This window comes from Chiloscyllium plagiosum, unplaced genomic scaffold, assembly GCF_037043375.1.
Source record: "Chiloscyllium plagiosum isolate Xiang-an unplaced genomic scaffold, Cpla_swu_hap1 HiC_scaffold_13, whole genome shotgun sequence".
NCBI classification, from domain to species: Eukaryota; Metazoa; Chordata; class Chondrichthyes; order Orectolobiformes; family Hemiscylliidae; genus Chiloscyllium; species Chiloscyllium plagiosum.
In genome coordinates this window covers 55,734,260-55,741,289 of record NW_028270151.1, presented here as the reverse complement: position 1 = coordinate 55,741,289, position 7,030 = coordinate 55,734,260, and positions in this window count along the sequence as shown.

The following is a 7,030-nucleotide window of genomic DNA, read 5'->3' as shown; positions in this document are numbered from 1 at the left end:
TTCCATGTGTAAACAAAGGGTGATTTGGTGACTGGCTACCGGCCCCTGTGGATTTATTTCAGGTAACCCCGAAGATATTGATAGTGAGGGATTCAGTGATGGCAACACCATTGAATGACAAGGATCAGTGCTCATTTTGTATTTTATTGGTGATGGTCATTGCCTGGCGTTTGTGTGATGTGGATATTACTTGCCACTTTTCAGCCCAAGTCTGATATTGTCTGGGTTTTGTTGCATATAATCGTGCGCTGCTTTAGTATTTGAGGAGTGCTGAACATTTTGCAATCATTGGTGAATAGCCCCACTTCTGACCTTATGATGGAGGGAAAGTCATTGATGAAGCAGTTGTAGGTGGTTGGGCCTATCACACTAGCCTGGGGAACTCCTGCAGAGCTGAAATGACTGACTATCAACATCCACAACCATCTTCCTATGTGCCAGCTATGACTCCAACCAGCAGAGAGTTTGTCCCTTCATATTGATTGATTCCAGTTTTTTTAGGCTCCTTGGTGCCACACCTGGTTGAATGTGACTTTGATGTCAAGGGTCATCACTTTCACCTCACCTCTGTAATTCAACTCTTTAAAACAAAATAACAGCAAAATGCAAGTGAAACATTAAAAGAAATATCTAGTATCCTTTCCAGAATAATACAAACTAAACTGAAGGCAGGTATAGAGCACCAATCTCTACTGGAGGCATATTCTCATTGCTGTGATAACATATTTAACAGGTTGTTGTGGTTCTGTTCGCCGAGCTGGGAATTTGTGTTGCAGACAATTTGTGGGTGGCACGGTGGCACAGTGGTTAGCACTGCTGCCTCACAGCGCCAGAGACCCGGGTTCAATTCCCGCCTCAGGCGACTGACTGTGTGGAGTTTGCACGTTCTCCCCGTGTCTGTGCGGGTTTCCTCCGGGTGCTCTAGTTTCCTCCCACAGTCCAAAGATGTGCATTGGCCATGCTAAATTGCCCGTAGTGTTAGGTAAGGGGTAAATGTAGGGGTATGGGTGGGTTGCGCTTCGGCGGGTCGGTGTGGACTTGTTGGGCCGAAGGGCCTGTTTCCACACTGTAACGTAATCTGTAAAAAAAAAGACATTTCGTCCCCTACCTAGGGGACATCCTCAGTATATGGGAGCCTCCTGTGAAGCGCTTCTGTGTTGTTTCCTCTGGCATTTATAGTGGTTTGTCTCTGCCGCTTCCGATTGTCAGTTCCAGCTGTCCGTTGCAGTGGCCGGTATATTGGGTCCAGGTCGATGTGTTTATTGATAGAATCTGTGGATGAGTGCCATGCCTCCAGGAATTCCCTGGCTATTCTCTGTTTGGCTTGTCCTATAATAGTAGTGTTGTCCCAGTCGAACTCATGTTGCTTGTCATTTGCGTGTGTGGCTACGAAGGATAGCTGGTCGTGTCATTTCGTGGCTAGTTGGTGTTCACGGATACGGATTGTTAGCTGTCTTCCTGTTTGTCCTATGTAGTGTTTTGTGCAGTCATTGCATGGGATTTTGTACACTACGTTGGTTTTGCTCATGTTGGGTATCGGGTCCTTTGTCCTGGTCTATTGACAAAAACCTAGCCAGAGAAACAATAGCCAACCTGCTGGACATACAGAACCGACAACAAGACAAGGAACCTATCAACAAAGACTGCATACTCAAACTACTGGACCTGTGCCTCACAACACACTTCACATTCAACAACCAAATATATGAACAAATCAATGGCACACCCATGGGCTCACCCATCTCTGGACTCATAGCAGAAGCTGTAATGCAAAGATTAGAATAAACAGACTTACCGCAAATTCAACCCAAACTCTGGGTTAGATATGTGGATGACACTTTTGTAATCATTAAAAACACAGAAATAGAAAACACACACACACATCAACGCCACACTCACAGGAATCCAATTCACGAGAGAGGAAGAAAAGGACAACCAACTCCCATTCCTAGATGTGGTGGTACAGAGAACACCGAATGGAGAATTCACCACAAAGGTATACAGGAAAGCCACACACACAGACCAAGTCCTGAACTACGAAAGCAACCACCCCAACACACAAAAGAAGTTGCATCAAGACACTGTTCAAAAGGGCCACAACACACTGCAGCACACCAGAACTGCAAAAAGAGGAAGAAGCACATCTCTACAATGTATTCGCCAAAAGCGGATACCCCCGCAATTTCATCAACAGATGCCTAAGGGAAAGACAACGGAATGAGGACATGCCACAACCCAAAGGACTAGCCATGTTACCATACATCAAGAATATTTCTGAACTGACAGCCAGACTACTACGACCACTAGGACTCATAACAGCACACAAACCAACAGCCACTCTCAGACAACAACTCACCAGGACAAAGAACCTGATACCCAGCATGAGAAAAACCAACGTAGTATACAAAATCCCATGCAAGGACTGCATAAAACACTACATAGGACAAACAGGAAGACAGCTAACGATCCGTATCCTTGAACACCAACTAGCCACGAAACGACACGACCAGCTATCCTTAGTAGCCACACACGCAGATGACAAGCAACATGAGTTCGACTGGGACAACACTACTATTATAGGACAAGCCAAACAGAGAACAGCCAGGGAATTCCTGGAGGCATGGCACTCATCCACAGATTCTATCAACAAACACATCGACCTGGACCCAATATACCGGCCACTGCAGTGGACAGCTGGAACTGACAACCGGAAGCAACAGAGACAAACCACTATAAATGCCGGATGAAACAACACAGAAGCGCTTCACAGGAGGCTCCCATGCACTGAGGATGTCCCCTAGATAGGGGACGAAATGTCTGCAACACAAATTCCCAGCTCGGCTAACAGAATCACAACAACGGGTACCCGAGCTACAAATCTTCTCACAAACTTTGAACATTTAACAGGTTTTGCTTGTCGCTTTTAATGTTCTAATCTTCTCATTTCGGTCATTCTTCAGGATCGAGGTTGGTTTGCTTGCTTTCATTCCAGTCAATAGTTTTTGTGATGGTTAAGAAACCCAATAGGCAATCTGCAGATTCTGCCACATGTGCTGCAGTAGGCACTAAAGGGCTTGGTTGAATGTGTTTGGAGATCGGTTCACTCTCTGTGATGTCTCTTGGTCCCTTGGTGTCTTCTCAAAATTTCCAAACATATTGCTCAGTTAAAAGCCAGAATCTCTCCATAGCTCTGTTGAGGGTGAAGGTGTTAAATATTCCAATATAGGTATAATAGAATGTGTGTTTTGCTATCACTTAATTGACTTAAGAAAATGTATGCTGTTGCTGTTATGATGGCTGACATGTCTAAATTACACTTTCTTATTCAAAATGTACAGTTTGTGCAGTGATCCAGGAATTCTGCACCTCAGGCCAAAATTGTGGACTGACACAGCTGGTAAAGTAATCTCCTGATGCAGCTGAGTGCTCAAAATAAAATGCCACACTGGAATAGTCAAGTGTTTAATGATATCTATGGATTCAAAATCATTTGGCTCTTTCAATAACACAGATGAACATCAACAGTAATGAAATTTAAATCAGAAATCCTTTCAAAGAACACTGAATGATTCCTTCTCTTTGGCGTTATTTCCTGTTTTGGTTATGTAATACAATTTGTATTTGTGTTTAGAAAGGAAAATGTACCTTTATTCCCATCAGTAACATACCAAGCAGATGTTTCTGTGTTTCCCAGTGGTTATGTTGACTTGCAGATTAGTACTTTCTAGTTTTGACTTTACAAGTATACATATTTTATAAGCCTTGCTCTGTAATCTCCTCTAGTCCCAAAACTCAGAGAATCTGAGCTCATTTACTTCTAAATATTTTAAAGTATTGTATTTTAATCTTTTCTTCATTATTTGCCAAGATCCTAATCTCTAAAATTCCCTCAGTACATCTTTCCAACACTCTGCCTCACCTTTTTCATTAACACACTCCTCAAAGTCAAGCTCTTTCTCCAAAGTTTTGCTGACTTGGACTATTATCCCCTTTTGTGTCACGGTGACACGCTTTATTTTATAATTCTCATGTGAAGACACTTTGGACCATTTCTTGGGCTAAGGTGTTGAATAATGATGTTGTTGTTCCATAATATAAAAAAGGGCATAGAGGAACTGGAGAAGATGCTAAAAGAGATTTACTACAATTGTCTAAGAATAGTAACATTTTGCCTTCACTTAAACTTTATTGTAAGCCCTAAGTCAATGACAATTAAAGACTGTGTTTGAGAGAGCTGAACTAAAAAAAACACATCCTTTTTAGTTACAAGTGCCATTCCAGGTACAAATGTATTTTCCAAGTAATTTATTTTACAATAAATTTAATAGGTTTTCACAAATCCGGAAGAAATGATGCTCAACACAAGCAGCTCCACTTCAGGACACCAGCTTGTGACACTTGCTAGCTGATTGTGCAAACAGCTCTGGTTCTTCTCTATTGATTGAGGTTCTCCTTTTGTCTTTAGTCTTCTCCTCTTCGGAACACAACATCTAAAAAGGGCACTTATTAAGCCTTCTAATTGACTGCTCCAACGCATAATCAGAGATATCCTGGTGTTGGAAAAGGTTTGTTGACACATGAACAGCATATGGTCAATCTCAGATTGGCAAAGCCATGTGCACCCAATTCATAACTAGGTTTTTAAAATATAATAATAATCTGAATGAAATCACTTGCTACTAAGTCCTAATCCATTCTTTGACAAGCAATCACTTTTTGAGTTCACCACTTTTGTTACAGCTTGACGGTATTGACCTGAAATCTTATTGATAATATGGCACTAGTAGAGTAATTTGTGCATATACTTTGACTATGTAGTGTCAACCCTGGTGATTAATATCATCCTAAGTGTCTCAACTGATGCATCAAATTATTCACCAAAACCAATCAACATCCTTCAATTAAAAGAACCATTGGTGACTCCACAATAATTGTTGCTGCCCAAAATAATTGAAAACTCAAAATAATCATTAAGAAAAGCAAATTGACCTGTTACATTTAACTTCAAAAATTAATTATTTTAAAATATGAAGAACTGTCTCCTCAATAAGTATCTTTTACTTCAAAGCATTTTCACTTTTGTTAACGTAAATTTAAATTAGCTTAAGGCATGACCATTCTTTTGACCTAGGCTACATGTCAATTCTTCTTTACAGAAAGTGTTGACAACCAATCTCAATAAAATAGAATACAATTTAATTCCTCACTTGCTTAATCAATTCAAACAGATTACTTTTTGAAAAGGAACTCAAACCTATCAAACTACATATAATTTAAAGAACTACGTTTGTTTTATGTTTCTTTATTTTGGACCAACATGAGAAGATATTGCTTTAAATCAAGGACTATGGAAGGAGTTGCTGCACTTGTAAAAAAATAGTGGAGCTTCTCATGATCTATGTTTACATTGTTGTTTTGTTCAAGCAATGGATGAAGAAGTCTAAGAATCCATAGCACCATGGCATGTTGAGTGACCTTCATCCAGAAACAAATTGCTGATTTATTTGTGTAATCATGAACAGTTGAGGCTCCCCGATTTGACTCCTGGACAGATAGGGAGAGAGTGCGCGAATAATACAGGAGCAGAAACTTCCCGACTGCAACTAAAGGAGAGTCTCTTTCTTTCTCTCTCTGCTACGCAGTAACATAAACTTGAAAGAGAGCTGGGATATTCTCTTCCACCATTTGTTATAAGTTGTAACCTCTAAACCAGTGATTGAATGATTCAATAAATAGCACATCAATTGCCCTGTGTCTGCAACAAAAAAAACAGAAAAAAATTGGAAAGAATATGAAGCTTGTAAGTCAGAAATATTTAGGAATACTGTGGACTAATGCTATTGCCTTTGGTTTCCTGGATATTTCTCTCTCAACAGATTTGTTTGTTTGTCCACGTCTTTTGTAGGGTTTAGGAAGGGGCTAAGAGTTTCAGCAGTTAGAGTTGCATGTTGATAATTCATAGTTTTGTCTGTCTGTAGTTAGATTAGATTTTTTTCATAATAATTAGTTTGCTGCTCAGTACAGAAATCTGGTCAATGTTTTCTGTTAACCTCAAGTCCATCAAGCAGGTAAATTGAAGACTTTGAATGATTTGATTAAATCATTCACTTGTGCAATGCTTCTCAGTGTAGAAGAACATATGTACCTGTGCATTTCTTTGTTTGAAGAATGTTGTGATGAGTTTGGGGCCTTATCCAGGATAATATTGAATTAGAGATGAAGATTTGGATTTGACATTAGCAAATGATAAATGATTAAAGGAAAAAATGATTTTAATACCAAAAAAAAGTGAAAACTAAGGTAGTAATGGGAAAGTTATCTCAGCTTTTTTTCACATTCTAGACCAATCAACTGAAATATCTGTATAATTTAATGAAGGTTCTAACTTATGTCTAAAGTTTTCTAGACCTCAGTAGCAGTTCGATAATAAAACAATTGAAGACAATTGTACATCATTTAAAAACACAGCTTTGGAGAGATGCCTTCAAACTCTCAAAACCATGATGAAGGAATTTGATCATAAATACCTTCTGGATTGGGGCAAAGGATTAGATTTCTTATTATTTGCAAACAGATTTCCCAAATGGATCTATTGTATTTAGTCCATTTGAATTGATCTAATGCCATGAGATATAATGTCCATTAAAATCAATTGGGGAAAATCCTTAAGTCAAAAAGAAAAATTCTCAATTTATGTCCATGTTTATAGAGTCATAGAGTGGTACAGCATGGAAACAGACCCTTTGGTCCAACCCATCCATGCCAACCCGATATCCCAACTCAATCTAGTCCCACCTGCCAGCACCCGGCCCATATCCCTCCAAACCCTTCCGATTCATATACCCATCCTTTTAAATGTTGCAATTGTACCAGCCTCCACCACTTCCTCTGGCAGCTTATTCCATACACTACCATCCTCTGCATGAAAAAGTTGCCCCTTAGGTCTCTTTTATATCTTTCCCCAACTTAGTAAATAAGGTAGCACAAAGGCATTTAAAGTTTCAAACATAAAAATGATAGAATATGCAGA